This window comes from Pinus tabuliformis, chromosome 8, assembly GCF_031772625.1.
Source record: "Pinus tabuliformis cultivar Carrire ecotype Pingquan chromosome 8, CPIR1, whole genome shotgun sequence".
NCBI classification, from domain to species: Eukaryota; Viridiplantae; Streptophyta; class Pinopsida; order Pinales; family Pinaceae; genus Pinus; species Pinus tabuliformis.
This window is the reverse complement of record NC_142294.1, coordinates 194,498,598-194,519,897: the sequence shown is the minus strand read 5'-3', so window position 1 is coordinate 194,519,897 and position 21,300 is coordinate 194,498,598.

The window sequence follows — 21,300 nt, the reverse complement described above, 5'->3', positions numbered from 1 at the left end:
AAGTTCTCAATCACTGATTGATACTCTTGGATGATCTCTCCAAGCTCTGCATTTGTAGGTTCTGCATCTGTCTCATCATCCTGAAGGAGAATGAATTATGTCTCTCATTCACTTGATGGCTCACTTGAAGGCCCCTCATCATGCACTGGCTCCTTCCCTCTGCCCTGCTCTTGAGATGCTGATGTCAGAAGCGAGGCCCCTTCCACCCCGGGTGAAGATAACACTCGCTCTGCTGCTGCAAACAAAGGTCTACTTCCTTTCTGATAGGTGATGTATATTGGCATGGTAGCAGTCTCATGGCGCTCATCTTGATGTGACAGACCCCCTATCTCATGCTCTGCCTCTGATACTACCTGTGGAGCGCTGAAGAAGTCACGAGAAATGAATTCCTCCCAAGCAATACCCTGCAATCCCAACTGATGGTCCACCAAAATCTTGATAAGGGCAAAGTGATAAACACTGTTGAGCTGCTGTCGAGGGGTCTTGTGCTGCATGAAATTTCTCATCCTCTCTATGTTCCCGCAAATGAAAAATGGGAGGCTCATCATCTGTACCCTGGTAAAGTGCATGAGCAGCTTGATGTGGTATGCATAAAGGCGAGAAAACCTCCCCTCGCAACTGAAGTATTTCATGATTAATTTCATGAGCGGGGCATACTCATCTTTTAGAAATCTGAATGGAAAAACTCTCGTGAGGTGGCTCAAACAGCTGTCTTTGATGTAAGGCTCATAATGATGTCTTTCTACCTTCTTCTTCTTGTGCCACTGCTCTCCAATGTTTGGTATGCCTGTTGCCACTGATATGGTCTCGGGTGTCAATGTGAAAGTGACCCCAGCCAAGATAGACTGTCCTCCATGTAGGTGAAGTGCAAAAAGACGGGCCAACTCATGATGCACTCTGACATTTGCCACCCTCTGACAAAATTCGAAACATGCTAAGTGCTGGAAACAAGACATAGCAAGAGGGCATGCCTGCAACTCGGTGAGGGTGTTTGGTTTGTCTCTAAGATGTCTGCCACTCCGGTGATGTCTCCTTTGGGCCCTTTCTCCCGAAGCTGTGTCACTGTGGGTCTCCTCCTCATACTCTGATGAAACTTCGGATGACATTACTGCTATTTGTACCCTGAGTTTTATGTTGCCCTTGAATTTCAATGAGGCTGGTAGCTGCTCTGAAAATCTGCCGCCAAGGGGACAATAAAACAGGGAGTATTAAGAGGGGAATGATGAAATAGGAATAGGGGTTTAAAGGGAGAGATTTATCAGGGATTTAGTGGTAGTTTGGGTATCGGGTTGATGGGGTAGGGTTTGAATCATATTGGAAGCCTTGTCACTATAGCATAAACCCTAGGATCAATGATTTCTTTGTTTCCCTTTTGTTTGCTTTACAAATTTTTTTTGAATTTGATTTCTACGCCTACCACCATGCCATCCCTTTCAAGTTTTGATGCAAGAATTGAGGTAGGTGGCCTACCTTTCAAGTTTGGTGAGCATTCAAAAGTTTTTAGGCAGATTGAATAGTTTTTTGGGCTTTATATCTCTGTGCGCCATGCGCTCTGCCCAGTGTGTCATGCGTCGGGTATGCGCTATGCCAGTGTTATGTTTACATAGTGGGCGGGCCCTGTGTGCACCGCGCTCTTTGTTGTGTGCGCCACGCGCTATGAAAACACTCAAATTTTCTCTTAATCTTTAACTCTTCGACCCTTTGACTGTGCATCCCTTTCCAAAGCTTTGCTTGCCCAATAAGCTGGTCCTATGGTGATTTTGCATTAACCAAATAGTGGAGGAAAAGGGAGAGGGTTTGGTAGTGACTTAGGGCAGGGGTTTAGGAAAAATGACGAGGGAGGATGGGAAAAAAATGATAGGTGAGGGGAATAAGTGGGTGGAGTGAAACCTTGGAAATATCAACACAAATTTACAACCCCATCCATCGTTTTCTTGGTGATTTTCACATGGTTGACATTATGCATTTTGGGTGACATTCAAACCTCTTCACAAACACCATATCCTTGACACAATTTGATGAGCAGGTGATGTCATAAGGCTTACCTCTCAATTTGATAGCCTTCCCCAAAGTTTGCAGTGGTTTGGCACCGTTTCTTGGCCGCTGGACTGTGTGCGCCGCGCACAATTCCCAGTGCGCTGCGCGCCTTGTATGCACTGTGCCTATGCAATCTTTCAACGACGAGCTGGTTGCGTGTGTGCCATGCCTGGTGAGTGCGCCGCGCCCCTGGTTATATGCACCGCGCACTCCCAAAACCTTGTTCCACTCACTCAAACTTCTCCAACCTCACACTCACACCTTTGAAATGCTCTCTCCAAGTCTTGCAAGAGCACAATGCCTTTGATTTGGGTCAAAACATGTATTTATAGCCTTGGAGGAGATGGGTTTGATTTTTTCCTCTTTGAAAACCCCTTTTCTAATGTTGTGATTTTCACTTTTTCATTGACCTTTAGAACACACTAATTTTCACTTTCCCTTTGACATTTTGGCTCAAATGATGAAATTTTTGGCACCTCTTTGTAGGGACTGTATGATAGAGGATTTGGTCATGTAAATCATAACTGTATCTGAAAAGTCAACTGGTGATTTTTTGGAAAATTTTGTCATAAATGACCTTGTTTGACATTTCTTCAAAACAGAGTTTTGAAGAAGAGTCGAAGTCTATCCACGTGACGATGGAGCTCTCTAAACCATAGTTGTATAAAGGCCTCCCCCTGGCCTGCATGGCTTGTTTCTGGACATGTTTTCAAAGACCAAATTGATGAATTCCTAGACCCAAACATAAAAATGACTTTGTCCTGTAAAGGACCAGACCTTGACTATCATGAACTTTGGTGATTATGGATAAAGACCTGAGCCAGCAGGAGCCAGACATGAGGGAAAATGATTAGCATGACTTTCTCCGTCAGATCATGGAATTCCCCTAGCAAAATGCAGCTGAGTGAATGGAGCGGGACACCTAAAATTGAAATGCACAAAGAGTTTTGCTCTCTGATGGAGGGCTGACCAGACCGACTGTAACAAAACACAGCATTCGGGAAGATTGACTGCCATACATAAGTCCTTGGTAATTTCTCTTTAATTTACCACAAAGGTGTATATTGTAGTTTTCCGATTGGTTTGGTAATCCCTCTTTATAGATTCTCCAGAGTAGTCACTTTCATTCCTTTTCAACTCTTTAAAAGAAAAGGTCCATCTGAGCACTTGTCACTTCAGGTTCATTAAAAATAGAAGGGGACTAGAGTCATATTTAGCTTTTTCTCGACTCTTAAAAACTGAAAAAGCAAAGTTGTGTCAAAGCATATTTAAAATTAATTGAATTCGGAATAACATCCCTATTCCTTAGCTGATCTTAGGTTGAGATATATGGAGACAAATCCGGGATCCACCAATCAAGGAATCAAGGAATCCCTTTTGAGGGAAATCCTAGTCATTTTTCTTCTTGGGGAAATATTGGTGCTTCGTATATGGCCACATTGTCCCTTCTGGGAATTACCATTGGCCTACCAGTATGGCTATTCTCAACCTCTGTGGTTCAAAATACCATAATTCCTCCGCAATCGAATCAGCCTCCAATTGATACTGAAGTTGACCCTTCGCCTTCTTATTTGTTTGTTTCTCCCTCCCCTTCCTCCTCTTTGCTTGGTGAAATTTGTGATGCTAGTAACCAGGGGGCTGAGAAGAAGAAGAAAGCAAAGGAGAAGAAGAAGAAGCCAATTCAGCAAGGGAGCAACCATGAATCATCTGGTGAAAATCCGCACATTAATGCTCCCAAACACAAATTTCCTTGCATAATTTGTAGAGGAGACCATTTTCTTCAAGATTGTCCTTTCTTTCCTTGGATCTTGAGAGAATGGTCTCCCCATTCACACCATCAGGTGCTGTCAACATCTGGTGATCATGTTGATAGCACACCATCAACTAGTAATAGTGAAGTTCATGGATAGAAAGGAAAGGTCAAAGTTCCATGTAGGTTATGTGAAGGTAATCATTCCCTTCACCGTTGTCCTTTTTTGGATGAAGCCAAAAGAGTTTTGGATAACCATACTGTTTCACCGTAGTGACTTCCATATGGCTATAGGAAACTCTCCCCTAGTCGTTTACTAGTTGAAAAACTGACTGACTTAAATCAACCATCGGTCAAAGCCACTCTCTCTGAAAGTGAATCTTATGAGTCCTGTTAGCTACCTATACCAATAGGTTTCATATTTCATGATTGGCAAATAAATTTCCAAATATGCTCTGCTTTGGTGATGCAAAGATCCCATATTTTCAAGGAAAGACAACATGTGTATATAGCTTGATGTTGACTCAATTTTGATGGATGGTCCAACAGCCTAATCTGGATCATGCCATGTTTCAATTTTCTGTTGTAGAATAGAGAAAGAAGTCTGTCCAAACCGTTTAATCTTGGCAGACCAGTAGCTAGGTAGAGAAGTAAGGTTCCCAACTGCTTAATCTGGGACCTTGGAAGCAATGAGGGTAGTTCTAGATAGAAAATCAAAAGAAAAAGCCAAAAGAAAAGAAAAGGCACATAAGGGTCTGCAAGTTTAAATGCAACCTCTAAGAAGAAATAAAAAATGCTAGGCAAGTAGATGGGTAGGTAGATGGGGTTGCAGAAATGTCATTCCTTTCAAACTGAATCTTGCTGGTCTAACATGAAAGAAACATCAAGGCATAGAGAAGCTTCTCTTCTCCATCATTTGGCAGCAATACAAAGCAGCATGTCTAACTTCCTGTTTCCCCCCACATTCATCACTAACATCCCTAACCAGTTGTGTTCATGAAAGAATTCAAGGTATTATGTTAGTTCTTATTCCTTTAAAAGCCACATTTCTTGTCTAAAATTATTTTCATTTTGATCTACTCCCAAAGCTAAGTTGTTTTCATACAAACTCAGTGTTATCCCTTCTCATTCACTTCTTCCATCCATATTAACCCCTAACCTCTTATTATCTAAATCCCCTATGTTCCCCTTTTCCCTTATTATTATAAACACTATGGTGTATAAACCCCAAGCATTCTATAAACATCCCTTCCCCTTTGGCATTATAGCCATATGTTCAAAGTCAGGGATTAAATTGACCTCTGGTCAGTTTAATAACCTAAGCCCTACCCCTCTTTCCCCTTCAGAAGTCATTTAAACCAGTTACCCCTTCATTTGCAAAAGAACCTTGTAAAAAACCCTACTTTCACCCCTAACCCGCTTCATTTGCAAAAACACATCAAAAACCCACTTTTCGGCTTTATCCAAAGTTTGGTGCAAATGCGCATTTTTATAAAAAATACTTTGAAAAAACCCAAATTGCCGTTATATACCAAAGTTCGTCGGGCGCATATTTCAAAACAAATAATAATATTTTATTGGTCCCGCCTGACCATATCGTCCGGCCACCTCTGCCTCCCGCCAGCCGTCGGATCTGGGCTTTCCCATCTGACGGCCCTTATCAATTTCGGAGCGGCCCCGATGTATTGCCGTTAGCTTCAGAAAATTTGTCAGAGGGTGACGTCAGGCCTCTGCCACGCATCACCCCCAAATTGTATCAGGCCGCCCTCTAACAATCCCGCTTCCGTATAAAGAGCGGTGCAATATCATACTGCTTACCACTTCCGGTTTTCCGCTGACCGGTTATGCCAGCGTCACGCCACCTCACCACTGCGTTAGCACCCCCGCCTGCCATCGCTCTGACATGTCCTCCACCTATGCAGTCCCCGTGGACCACTCATAGGCCGCCACGCCAGCCAATGACGTCATGCTGACGTCACCCGACCCTGACCCCACCTGATGACGTCGTGCTGACGTCATCCAAAAAAGGCGCCAATGACCCAAAAGTCCATATTTTCGCCGAAAATTGCGTTTTTTCTCACTTTTTGCAAAAACAACTATTGCTCCCCCTGCATGCATTTTACGACCAAACAAGCGTCAACCTGTAGAAAACGCTACAGAAACCGTGGGCGCGTCCATTACACCTGCATTTGTGACCATTTTTCGGCATTACACCAGGTATTTATCCGAATCATCCCCTTCCCGCTTGGTTGTGTCCATAATTGTCCGAAACTAAGTTAAAAAGAGTAAGGAAGCCTACATTTACCAGCAAATCCCCGGTAGCCAGCCTTCATTTCCAAGGGTTGAGTCGAAATTCACCTGCAGAGCCTCGTTTAGCCAAATTTTCACAAAATCTACAGTCAGTCCGCGCATTCGTGGACTTAAAACCTGATCTGCACTAAGTCACCGCGAAAACAGTGCTGCTAGTCCCTGCATTCGCTCAATTAACTCTCATTGGAGCATTCGAACTATTCTTACCACAGTTACCTCCAGTATCCTTAGCAATTTGCCTCACTGCTGCAAAAATACCCCTTTGTATTGTTTTGCCCACTGTAACCAGTTCTAATACAAATTATATTACTACTTAACCATGGATGCACCAGTAGCACCTGTGGCCCTGAATATTGCTCCATTAAATGCCCCTCAGAGAGAGTTGGAGTGGAAAGCATTAGCAGATCTAGATTATCAAATATCAGAGGAAATGCTAATGCATAGCAAGTACCACATTCACTTGCTAAATGAGTTGAAGATTAAGCATGAGAGTGGAATGGATGTATTGGGCATTTGGGACTCTTTCCTCCCTATCTTCAAGCTCCCTCAGGTCAACCAGTTTCCTGACCTAATTCACCGATGTGCTGACTGCTATGACCCCACTTAGAGGGCTGTGCTTGACCCTTCAAGCTCAGTTGTTTTTTATGTCACCCCTGAAGCCATCAGAGAGATGCTACACTTCAATATTGATAAGAAATTAGTTCCTTTATCACTGATAGATCTGATAAAGCAAGGAGCTAAACTGACAGATGCTTAGGTCACCAAGCTGAATCAATTGTACATTGACTCTGACACTGTGAAGTACCCACCCATTTCTCATGTATACCTCAACCAATTGGGCAGAGACCTTGTAGACATGATTAGTCCCATATTGGGCTATAACTCAATAGAATTTGTTGATGAAACTGTGCTGGTGATGATGCTCATGTTTTCCCCTGGCAAGTTCCCAATCTGTTATGACTATGCCACTTACATATCCGATAAAATACATGAGCAATTGATGAACTTGGCAAGAGAAAGGGTGTTCAGATACACCTCCTATATCTACCACTTAATCTTATATTATCAACATGAGAAATTTCCTTTTGTTGTGAAAAGAGTGGATGCACAAGCAATCCAAGGTCAATGGTTTATTGGTCCTCTGCCTTCCACTGCAGATCTTGTTCTCCATACACTTATTGTGAGTTTATAGACCTCTTCATCCACCCAGCCATGTCTCTGCTTCTGATCTCACCTCCTCCAAGACTAACTGATGAGATGCAGAGGATTCTTCAGTTGTCTAAGGTATACAACATTGGGGATTGGTACTATTACCAAAACCACACAGTTATCAGAATATATGGGTGTGAGTTGCCCCCATACAGATTACCCAAATATGTGCCTATGAGATTGTTTTCCCTCGAATACTTCAGGCAATTTGGGAATGCTGATGTACTCCATTTTTCAGGCAAAGGAAAGAAAGCACAGCTCAAAGTCAGAAACCAATTAGGCCACTTCATTTACAATAAAAGGGAGGAAGGTTGGCAAGAGGCAGATAGCATGCTAGAAGCCCTTGGCTTACAGACCAGCTTCCTTTGGAAACCATATGACCCTAATCATTTCATAAGTTTAAGAAGGGTCAGATATAGGCTGGCCAGTTATAACCACTTAAGGTTGCCTCATATAGAAAAATATGCAAATCAACTAAAGTGGAGGGAAGGCACCTTAGAGGAGGCTGCCACACAAGAAGAACTAAGTCAAAGAGCAGTAAAAAATCTCCAAAAGTTGGCTGACTTAGAGCTTTGTTCACAGGTATTTGCTCTTCCAGGCACTCAAGTGGGAGCAGCTGCCTCATCTTCTACAACATATCAGCAAGCAGCCAAAGCTACTGATCAAGCTTCCAGCAAAGGCAAAGAGAAAGAGATGGAGCCAGAACAGCCCCAACATGAAGAAGTGCAGCAACAGGAAGTGCATCAACAGCAACAGGTACAGCAGCAAGAAGAACAAAGACAGGAGCAGCCTGTGCAGCAAGGGCAAACAGTTGAAGCCCCAATATCCACTGGGCAGCAGCCACAACAAACTGTGCCTCCTAGGCAGGAAACTACAGTGGAAACCTCAGTCCTCCAGACACCTCAAAATGAAGAAAGAAATAGAAAGAGGGACAGAGAGCAAGAAACTCCCTATACCACGTCCACAACTCAAGGGGAGAAAAGACAGAGGTTAAATCCCCTTTCAGAGGAAGAAATGCCTATAGGGCAATCTTTGGGCATGGGCCCACCAAGCATGGAAGCATCGGCAAGTTCCTTTCAGCAGGAACAAGAAAGAATAATTGGAGGAGAAGTCAGCTCCTCAAGCCACCAAAGAGGAGCTGAAACAGGTATAAAACAACAGTTCATTGATATAAAGAAGAGGAATGAGCCAATAAGGATACAGCTGTATAACCACTTATTAAAGATGGCTCCTACAAACCAGCAGAGATTGATGTCTGCATATGATGTGCAAGAGGGCAAAATGATAATGAGTCATTTCATGCCAACCATGTTGCAGCCACAGTCAGCTGCAGACTACTTAAGGACCAACCTTGAGGTCCTTGCAAAAGACATCCACCCAATGGATCAAATTGAATTGCATAAGCAGACGGGTGAGATGGTATATGCTACCTTGGCAGACAAAACACTGGTGAACTACAGGCTGGAAAATAGCCTAAATAATACAGCTGCCCAACTTGAGTTGGAAAAGGCTTCCTCCCAAGCAAAGGACAACCGAATCAAAGCGTTGGAGGACATCATCATAGAGCTTGGGCATGATCCCAAGGACATCAAGGCTGTACAAGCATTGCTGAAATTAAGAGATGCAGATATGGCAGCACTAAGGAAAATGGTTAAAATCCCAGCAACTATTCACCCACAAACAGAAGAGGTTGCCTAGCTGAGACATGACCAAGATGCAGCAGCTATGCTGGTATCATTATACAAACAGCTGATCCAGACACAAGAAAAATTGGGAGAATTAGAGGCTGCACTGCAGGCAGCATTGCAACAAAAGGAAGGAGGCCAAACTTCTCAGCCCCCTCCAGAAATAATCAATCTGGAGGAACCTCCTCAGACTACTGCTCCTCCTACAGAACAGCCAGGACAGACAGCACCATCTACATCAGCACCAACAACAGAGTAGGCTCCAAGCCTAGACATGCAGAAGCTCAAGAATGAAATTCAGGCCTTAGAAGCCCAAATGGCAGAGTTAAATGAAGCCAGGGATAATTTGGCTAAGCTCAATGAAAAGTATGACAAATCCAAGCAAAATGTAGCAGAAAAAGCAAGGGAAATAAAGGCCCTTAAGGAGAAGATAAAGGAGCTGGAGAAAGAGCTCACCCTTGACAAAGTGGTGGCTGAACTCAAGAAAGTTTTATGGGCCAACATTGGCCAATCAATCACTGATCAATGAAAATACATTGAGACCATTCATGAGCAGATGGAACTCATAGGAAAAGCACACAAGGAAATCCAGAGAGCAAGGGCATCTCTAGGCAATATGCCTGAGGTTGCCAATAGAATGATTAATGTGCTTAATAACAGAACAAGTCCTCAGCTGGCAGCCATGGGAATTCCAAACAGGACTGAAACTATCCTGCTGATAAAGAGGGTCCTCACATTAAGAAGCCTGGTACAAACACTGGAAAGAAGAAGCCAGGACATGCAGACAGAAGTGAACAAATTTATGGACAAGTTTGTAGCATTACAAAGCCGAGGTCTTCCTAGCTTACTGAACAGCGCAGGGAGACTGCTTTCACATGAGAATTATGCTAAAAGGGTCAATACATTTGCTACCAGTCAGATCACTGAAAGACCCAGTACTTCAGAAGAAACAGGGCCAGCATCTAGACAAAGTCTCTATAACAGGGTAGAGAACTTATTTTTTATTATGAATGAAATTAAACATTTGTTTGAAGTGCCTCCAAACTTCTACAAATACACAGAGGCAGATGAGACCTTAGAGGCAATTCTGAGACATCAATTTCCCACACAGGAATTCTGGACTAAAATGATACAGTTAATACTGTGAACAAGAGCATGTAATCAAGTTTTTTCATTAAAATACATAAGTTATCATGCACAGGAAAATTTGATGAATTCAGTGTGCATGGAGAAGAATGGACTAAGCCAGCTCAGCAAACCTACTCGGCCAACAAAGCAGCACTGATAGCTACAGATGACAGGGCCGAGGAAGCTGCAGCACGACAGAGCCATAAAGACACATCATCCAGCATTAAAACAGAACGTTCAACCGACTCAGTGGCCTCCAAAGGTCAAAAAGTCTTCTGACAGAATTAAAGAGCATTTATCTTGTATTCAAAGCTGTAATAACTTCCTCATCTACTATTCTGTAAGAGTTGGTGAACGTATTTACTTCTCAGATGACTCAACGGTTCAGATATTTTGTATGACCGATTGTATATATTCCCCCTCGCATAAGCTTGCAGGGGTTGTTGTTGATTTCTCTTCTGGAGTTTCTTATGCTGTAAATTTTCACAGTTCAATACAAAGGCTGATGGAATTTCCAAAGTTTGTGTTGTCTGAGGCGTTGTAATGAGATTGCTGAATGCTACAGGATTCCTGCGTGTTTTCATGGCTCAATAAGTTTCCTTCAAACTTTCGTTATGTTCTTTTTATTATTTCTTCATAACTCATCCATGTTCTAGATTTCACAGTTAATGGCAGAGAAAAAGACTAATTCCAGGATTTATTCATAGAATACCCTGAATTCAATCTATGCTATTATAAATGTTTTCTTCAGTTATGGTTATAAAGGTGTAATTCTTAATTGCTGCACCTCTACACTATATCTTTCACAGTGATTATTGTTTAGGAATTCAAATCTGCTCCTTTACAATATATCTCTTTCTCACACCCCAGCTTAGTGGAAAATTCTTAATTGCTTTTCACTGGTTAAACACACTTCATCATTTTAATTCCAAGTTTGTTTCATGAGATATTCAAATGGCCCTCAAGTTTCAGCAATCCCAGTTTACCTCTCATTCAACCTGTAGCCACAGACTCCATTGCCCAATGGACTAACCATCTGAAGATTTCCACCTTAGATATAGAAAGACATCCCTCAACCAAAACATAAAACCAAACCCTGAACTCATAACTAGCCTAAAATCTTCACAAAACAGAGACAAACCATAAAGAGAGAGCCCTCTCTGATTACAGTTTGGCTAGAAGCTGTAATCCAAAGACTGGTTAGTGGTTACCCCGGCCGTATTCCCTTGGGAGTCAAAGGGAACAACCTGGGTGCTAACATAATTGGAGACTCCACTGGGGACGAGCATATTTTTCAACTGTTGTCTATTTTAGACAGTGGTTCTAAAAGCTTGAGCAGTCCCTTGAAACAGTTCTAAAAATATCCTAAAAATACCAAAAAGAAGTTCAGAAGCTGGCTCCTAAAAGGAAAACTAGGCACACTAGGTCAAATCCTGACCCAAATCCTCCTCCTATTTTCAATAACCCCAATTTGATCCATAAAACTCATAAAATCCAAGAGGAATGGGAGCAGTCTCCTGAATCTAGCCCTGAGGCAGTTCAACACAGTTTTATCCCTACCCCTTCCAAACCTACTATTCACCTCCATACCACTCATTCTTCCCCCTCTTCATCATCCACTTCACAAAATATATTAGCAACACCTAACACACAAACTGCTATCGTTGTTCCTATTGTTCCAGTTGTTCCACTCATCCTACCAAATATGGCAAATCGTTATGCACCCCTTCAACTGCCTAACAACCCTGGGGCCATGCCTCAGGATTATCAAGGAAAAATAACTTATTTTGATGGAACCAGTACATATACTGCCTTACAGCATACTAAGAAAATGCAAGATTACTTTGAAAACTATGAGATAGATGATGATGATGTAAGGATGAAAATCTTTGTACAAAGTCTGACAGGTGAAGTGAGAACATGGTTCAGGGCACTGGCTGCAAATTCTATAGCTAATTCGGGTGCCCTTTATCAATCCTTCCTAAACAGATGGGAAAAGAAAAAGGACCCTCTGCACATTCTATCTGAATATGACACCATAAAGAGGGGTCCACAAGAAACTGTCTCGGACTATTGCACTAGATTCAATTCTGTCTATAGTGCCATTCCTCAAAACCTCAGACCACCACCTGATCTAGCATTAATTAAGTTCCCTGATGGATTTGATGCTGATATGGCATATCAATTGAGAGAAAGAGCCCCTGCTACTTTGGCAGACATGCAAGACATAGCAGTAAGTGTAGAAGCAAATTTGATTGCCAAAAGAAATAGGGCAAGCACTGAAAGAAGAACTACATTTAAAGAAGAACCCTCAACATTTGAGCAGAAGTTAGATGCAATCATCAAAGGTATGGATAGACTTGGGGACAGAGTGGAAACCATAGAAAGAAAGTCATCATGGGAAGGGCAAACAAGCAATGTAAGAAACCAAAACTTTAGAAAGACTCAGAATCCCAATGTTGGAAGAACTGATCCTGACCAACATGTAAGACCCCCTTTCCAAGAAAATTATACTGAGGCTTCTACATCTGGTGAACCCAATGAAGACCCTCACATTAATCTAATGGGTTTGGATGGTGAAAATCAAGTCTTTTTAACATAGGAAGATCATGAGGATGATGATGTCAAGCAGTTCCAAACCAAGTCAGGTGAGTCATTTGATTTCAAACAAGGATATGATACAGCTGTTTATGAGGTTCATAAGCAATACAGATTGAGGAGTAGAACAGTAAATGTGACCCTGCCTGACAAAACAAAGGATACCCCACAGCCTTGGAAAGCTACTGTCACAGAGCCAATTGACAAAACTGATTCAATCACAAATGAAGTAACAGTTGAAGAAATAACTGAAGCATCTCCCTCAAATCAAAAACCAGTGGCTACATCACCCTTGGAGCATAACCCAAGCAATATTCCTCAAAAGATAAGTAAAAAGGACAAGCCTCAATATCAAAAGGAGAATCAGGAGGAAGGCACTAAGGATTCCATTGAAAAGGAAAAGGTTGCTTATCAAAACACCAAGACCCAACCTGATAAACCTTTTGACTTAGAAGCTGAAATTGGAAAATTGAAGATAGCCATTCCCCTCTCAGAGTTGGCCAAACACAACATCTATAAACAACAAATCAAGAGATCCCTTCAACTTACTCATAACAAAGATGATGTAAATGTGTTGGATGATACCCCATAACTACCTTTCGGTCCAGAGGTTGATGGAAAGATAGCAGCTGCAGGAATCTTACCTTTTTATGTCAGCCTGCATGTTCATGATAAGATATTACACAATGCAATGTTTGACTCTGGTGCTTCTCACAACCTGATGCCCAAATCAGTCATGGAAAGATTAAATCTGGATATTACAAGACCCTATAAGGACCTATTCTCATTTGACTCCAGCCAAGTTAAGTGTTTAGGTCTGATAAAAGATCTCGGTGTGTCACTTGTCCAATACCCCAATAAGGCAATCCTGATGGATGTTATAGTTGCTGATATCCCACCCAAATATGGAATGCTATTATCAAGATCATGGGGGGCTAAACTTCAAGGTTCCTTGCAGTTAGACATGTTATATGCCACTATCTCAGTCTTTGGGCAACCAAAGAGACTATACAGAGAAACACTCATGAAATACATGGTCAGCAGTGAAGAAAAACCTTAAAATTTTCCCATATATGCTGTCCATTCTGACATAGACTCATATATTCTCTTCAATGATAATTCAGGTCCTACAAATGATGATGAAACCAAGACACTCAAACAAGATCAGGACATTAATGAACAAGCTGCTGCTCTAGAAATCAAGCTGATCCAATCAAGTGATGAGACTGTCCTAAAAGACAAACCAGGTGAAAAACCAGAACTTCAACTCACAATTCCATGTTACAGAGAAGCTACTAAGCCTCCCCTAAACCAAGAGGTCTTATGGTTTCTTGAATTTGATGGGTCAGTCAACAAATTAGGGGCAGGAGCTGGAGTTTGGATACATAATGAGCTAAACAATCATGCAGAGGGCCGAGCCTATAGGCTAAATTTCAGATGCACTAATAATATGGCAAAATATGAAGCTCTTTTACTAGGTCTCAAACTGGTAAAATCATTAAAGGCCACAAAACTTTCAATCATGGGAGATTCAGATCTAATTATCCAACAATTAAAGGGGAATTTTGTCACTAATGACAAAAGACTCAGATCCTATAGGTCTGCTGCTGCTGAAATACTAAACTCCTTCACTGAATTTCAAATCACCAAAATCTCTAGAACCCATAATCTTCATGCTCATAGTTTGGCCACATTTGCAAGCACCTGTAAGCTACCTTTTGAACCTAGCCATTGCTTTACAGCCGAGATAAAACACAGACCTTCTGTCCCAAACAATGTCAAGGACTGGCAAGTGTTTGAAGATGATACACAAATAAATAATTTCTTGACCTTGCAGCAAGAATTTGCAGGACTAAACATTGACACTGAGGGAGCAAGTCAATCACAAATACTAGGTGAACAGAACCACAAGGCAATATCACCCAAAACAGCTAACCAAATGCTACATCCAACAATTTTCAACAAAGACAACATACAAGATATTCAACAAATCAGTTGTGAAGAAATAGCTGGTACAGAGGCTGAAATCATAGAGCTGAAAGACAATTTTCTTCCAACAGGCCTAACTCCATTGGAGGACATTTTTGACTCAAATGATATCCCTAGAAAACCAAAAATGCAGCCCCTTAATGCTGCCATTGAGGAATGCAACATTGGAACCATTGAGAAACCCAAGATAATAAAATTGTCTGCATCCTTACCTCCTGATCAGAAGCCTAAATACATTGACCTCTTCAAAGAGTTTCAAGATGTATTTGCATGGGGTTATGAGGATTTAAAATCCTATGACACCTCTGTTATTCAACATACTATCCCTCTCAAGCCTAATCAAAAGCCATTTAAGCAGAAATTGAGAAGGATCAATCCCATGCTTCTCCCTTCAATTGAAAAAGAGCTGCAAAAAATGTTCAGAGCTGGTATCATAGCTCCAATCAGGTTCTCTGACTGGATCTCAAATTTGGTGCCCACAAGAAAGAAAACTGGTGAGATAAGACTTTGTGTTGATCTTAGAAATCTAAACCAAGTATCCCTCAAAGACAACTATCCCCTACCTAAGATGGATCACATTCTCCAAAGAGTGGTAGGGGCCTCAAGGATCTCATTACTTGATGGATTCTCAGGCTTTAATCAGATCCTAGTGCACCCTGATGATCAAGACAAAACTGCATTCACAACCCCATGGGGAACTTTCAAATATGTGAAAATGCCTTTTGGATTGAAAAATGCAAGGGCTACATTTCAAAGAGTAATGGATATTGCTTTTGCCAAAGAGATTCATGACTTTCTGGTCATTTATCTAGATGATCTCACACCTTTCTCAAAATCTGACCAAGAACACTTGAAGCACTTGAGACAGATCTTCTTGACATGCAGGAAATATGGAATTTCCTTGAATCCCAAGAAGTCTCTATTTGGTTTGGAAGAAGGTAAGCTGTTAGGGCATATCATTTCAAAGGATGGCATTAGAATTGACCCAGACAGGATACAAGCTATCCTACAAATGCCCCACCCAAGAAACATCAAAGAATTGCAAGCTTTCTTGGGTAAGATAAACTTTTTAAGGAGATTTATCCCAAACTTAGCAGAATTGATCAGATTACTAAATAACATGCTGAAGAAGGATTCAAAAGTAAAATGGACAGTAGAAGCAAATCAAGCTTTTGAAGGTATAAAATTGGCCCTTACCCAAACCCTAGTCTTAACAAATCCCCAATTTGACAGGGAATTTATCATTTTCTCTTTTGCTTCCCAGCATACTGTTGCTGCTGTTTTATTACAGAAAGATGACCAAGGAAATGAAAAACCCATTGCTTTCTTTAGTAGAACTCTTAGAGATGCACCTCTGAAATATCAGATCATGGAGAAGTAAGCTTATGCTTTGGTCAAAGCCATTAAAGACTTTAGGGTTTACATCCTTTACTCCCATGTTATAGCTTATGTGCCAAGTCCCATTGTAAAAGACATACTTACTCAAGAAAACTTAGAGGGCAGAAGAGGAAAGTGGATTGCCAACATCTTGGAATTTGATATTGAAATAAAACCTAAAAAACTTATAAAAGGGCAAGGCTTGGCTAAATTAATGACAGATGCAAATTTCCAAGCCTTAGACATAAACCAGCTGGACAGTGAACCGGAGTTGGCGACTCCAAAGATCAATGTAGCCTTTGAACAATCCCCTTGGTATTCTGATATCTGTTATGTGTTGCAAAACCTGTGTGCTCCCCCAGGATTGTCCAGAACTAAGTGTAGGTTCCTAAAAATGAAAGCTTCAAGATTTTGTGTCATGGATGGCAATTTACTTTGGAAAAACCATGAGGGTATACTGCTAAACTGCTTGATTGAGAATGAGACTAACAATGTCATGAAAGAATTTCATGCAGGTGAGTGTGGTGGACATTTGTATTGGAAGTCCACTGTGGATAAGATATTGAGGGCTGGGTACTATTGGCCCACTGTTTTCTCTGATGTCAAGAAATTTACCACTTCATGTCATAAGTGCCAAGTGTTTGAGGGAAAGAGAAAGTTATTGCCACTTCCTTTGAGGCCTATTGCGACAGAGAGACCTTTTCAACAATGGGGCTTGGATTTCATTGGGGAAATTCATCCCTCATCTTCAGGTCAACATAGATGGATTCTAACAGCTACAGACTACTTTACTAAATCGATTGAAGCTGTTCCATGCAGACAAGCAAATGATTCCACTATCATTCAGTTCCTTGAGACCAATATCCTTGCTAGATTTGGTTGTCCTGATAAGATAATAACAGAAAATGCTGCTGCTTTCAGATCTAAGAAGATGGTAAATTTCTACCACAAGTTCCACATTACCTTGGGCCATTCTACTGCATACTATCCCCAAGGAAATGGCTTAGCAGAATCATCAAATAAAATCCTTGTAAACATCATAAAGAAGGTGTTGGAAGAAAATAAGAAGAATTGGCATAAGAAGCTGGTCAATGCCTTATGGGCAGATAGACTAACAACCAAGAGATCCATTGGGGTCAGCCCATATGAATTAGTCTATGGATTAGAAGCCAAATTTCCTTCATCACTAGGGGTTCCTGTCATGAAACTTCTTCAAGAAAGCCAGGCTGAACCAAATGATATGCAAAGAAGGATCAATCAAATAATATGTTTGCAGCAAACTAGAGATCAAGTTTATAGCAGAGTTCAAGTTTTACAAGAAAAATTAAAGAAAGCTTTTGATAGGAGGACTAAGGCTGAATATTTCAACATTGGAGACAAAGTCCTCAAGTGGGATTCAAGAAGGGAAGATAAAGGAAAACATGGAAAATTTGATTCCCTTTGGAGAGGACCATTTGCAATTCAAGCAGTGCAAGGAAACAATACTTACTTCCTTAAAAGCCTTGATGAAGCTGATTTGGATGAAGGTCCTGTGAATGGCAGGATGTTGAAGCACTATTTTGACTACTATCCATGAGTGTAGCCTAACTCTCCTTTGTACATACTCAGCTGTATATATTACTTTCTGTTAACATGTAAAAATGCAGTTTTCCAAGTTTTATAAGTTGTCAACAAAAGGCAAATAAGTTCAGAGACCTACTAAGATGGCAAGAATACAATTTTGGGATTTCAAAGAGGAATACTCCAAGTTTTGGTAAAAGAAGTCACGGGCCAAGGCATTCTGACCTGCTGTTCTTGGTCTTTCAAAAGGAAAAACCATCCCCATGTGGAGCCACTATTAGCTACCTATACCAATAGGTTTCATATTTCATGATTGGCAAAATAAATTTCCAAATATGCTCTACTTTGGTGATGCAAAGATCCCATATTTTCAAGGAAAGACAACATGTGTATATAGCTTGATGTTGACTCAATTTTGATGGATGGTCCAACAGCCTAATCTGGATCATGCCATGTTTCAATTTTCTGTTGTAGAATAGAGAAAGAAGTCTGTCCAAACTGTTTAATCTTGGCAGACCAGTAGCTAGGTAGAGAAGTAAGGTTCCTAACTGCTTAATCTGGGACCTTGGAAGCAATGAGGGTAGTTATAGATAGAAAATCAAAAGAAAAAGCCAAAAGAAAAGAAAAGGCACATAAGGGTCTGCAAGTTTAAATGCACCCTCTATGAAGAAATAAAAAATGCTAGGCAAGTAGATGGGTAGGTAGATGGGGTTGCAGAAATGTCATTCCTTTCAAACTGAATCTTGCTGGTCTAACATGAAAGAAACATCAAGGCATAGAGAAGCTTCTCTTCTCCATCATTTGGCAGCAATACAAAGCAGCATGTCTAACTTCCTGTTTCCCCCCACATTCATCGCTAACATCCCTAACCAGTTGTGTTCATGAAAGAATTCAAGGTATTATGTTAGTTCTTATTCCTTTAAAAGCCACATTTCTTGTCTAAAATTCTTTTCATTTTGATCTACTCCCAAAGCTAAGTTGTTTTCATACAAACTCAGTGTTATCCCTTCTCATTCACTTCTTCCATCCATATTAACCCCTAACCTCTTATTATCTAAATCCCCTATGTTCCCCTTTTCCCTTACTATTATAAACACTATGGTGTATAAACCCCAAGCATTCTATAAACATCCCTTCCCCTTTGGCATTATAGCCATATGTTCAATGTCAGGGATTAAATTGACCTTTGGTCAGTTTAATAACCTAAGCCCTACCCCTCTTTCCCCTTCAGAAGTCATTTAAACTAGTTACCCCTTCATTTGCAAAAGAACCTTGTAAAAAACCCTACTTTCACCCCTAACCCGCTTCATTTGCAAAAACACATCAAAAACCCACTTTTCGGCTTTATCCAAAGTTTGGTGCAAATGCGCATTTTTATAAAAAATACTTTGAAAAAACCCAAATTGCCGTTATATACCAAAGTTCGTCGGGCGCATATTGCAAAACAAATAATAATATTTTATTGGTCCCGCCTGACCGTATCGTCCGGCCACCTCTGCCTCCCGCCAGCCGTCGGATCTGGGCATTCCCATCCGACGGCCCTTATCAATTTCGGAGCAGCCCCGATGTACTGCCGTTAGCTTCCGAAATTTGTCAGAGGGTGACGTCAGGCCTCTGCCACACGTCACCCCCAAATTGTATCGGGCCGCCCTCTGACAATCCTGCTTCCGTATAAAGAGCGGTGCGATATCATACTGCTTACCACTTCCGGTTTTCCGCTGACCGGTTATGCCAGCGTCACGCCACCTCACCACCGCGTCAGCACCCCCGCCCGCCATCGCTCTGACATGTCCTCCACCTATGCAGTCCCCGTGGACCACTCACAGGCCGCCACGCCAGCCAATGACATCATGCTGACATCACCCGACCCTGACCCCTCCTGATGACGTCATGCTGACGTCATCCAAAAAAGGCGCCAATGACCCAAAAGTCCATATTTTCGCCGAAAATTGCGTTTTTTCTCACTTTTTGCAAAAACAACTATTGCTCCCCCTGCATGCATTTTATGACCAAACAAGCGTCAACCTGCAGAAAACGCTACAGAAACCGTGGGCGCGTCCATTACACCTGCATTTGTGACCATTTTTCGGCATTACACTAGGTATTTATCCGAATCATCCCCTTCCCGCTTGGTTGTGTCCATAATTGTCCGAAACTAAGTTAAAAAGAGTAAGGAAGCCTACATTTACCATCAAATCCCCGGTAGCCAGCCTTCATTTCCAAGGGTTGAGTCGAAATTCACCTGCAGAGCCTCGTTTAGCCAAATTTTCACAAAATCTACAGTCAGTCCGCGCATTCGTGGACTTAAAACCTGAGCTGCACTAAGTCACCGCGAAAACAGTGCTGCTAGTCCTTGCATTCGCTCAATTAACTCTCATTGGAGCATTCGAACTATTCTTACCACCGTTAACTCCAGTTTCCTTGGCAATTTGCCTCACTGCTGCAAAAATACCCCTTTGTATTGTTCTGCCCACTGTAACCAGTTCTAATACAAATTATATTACTACTTAACCATGGATGCACCGGTAGCACCTGTGGCCCTGAATATTGCTCCATTAAATGCCCCTCAGAGAGAGTTGGAGTGGAAAGCATTAGCAGATCTAGATTATCAAATATCAGAGGAAATGCTAATGCATAGCAAGTACCACATTCACTTGCTAAATGAGTTGAAGATTAAGCATGAGAGTGGAATGGATGTATTGGGCATTTGGGACTCTTTCCTCCCTATCTTCAAGCTCCCTCAGGTCAACCAATTTCCTAACCTAATTCACCGATGTGCTGACTACTATGACCCCACTCAGAGGGCTGTGCTTGACCCTTCAGGCTCAGTTGTTTTTTATGTCACCCCTGAAGCCATCAGAGAGATGCTACACTTCAATACTGATAAGAAATTAGTTCCTTTATCACTGATAGATCTGATAAAGCAAGGAGCTAAACTGACAGATGCTCAGGTCACCAAGCTGAATCAATTGTACATTGACTCTGACACTGTGAAGTACCCTCCCATTTCTCATGTATACCTCAACCAATTGGGCAGAGACCTTGTAGACATGATTAGTCCCATATTGGGCTATAACTCAATAGAATTTGTTGATGAAACTGTGCTGGTGATGATGCTCATGTTTTCCCCTGGCAAGTCCCCAATCTGTTATGACTATGCCACTTACATATCCGATAAAATACATGAGCAATTGATGAACTTGTCAAGAGAAAGGGTGTTCAGATACACCTCCTATATCTACCACTTAATCTTATATTATCAACATGAGAAATTTCCTTTTGTTGTGAAAAGAGTGGATGCACAAGGCAATCCAAGGTCAGTGGTTTATTGGTCCTCTGCCTTCCACTGCAGATCTTGTTCTCCATACACTTATTGTGAGTTTATAGACCTCTTCATCCACCCAGCCATGTCTCTGCTTCTGAGCTCACCTCCTCCAAGACTAACTGATGAGATGCAGAGGATTCTTCAGTTGTCTAAGGTATACAGCATTGGGGATTGGTACTATTACCAAAACCACACAGTTATCAGAATATATGGGTGTGAGTTGCCCCCATACAGATTACCCAAATATGTGCCTATGAGATTGTTTGCCCTCGAATACTTCAGGCAATTTGGGAATGCTGATGTACTCCATTTTTCAGGCAAAGGCAAGAAAG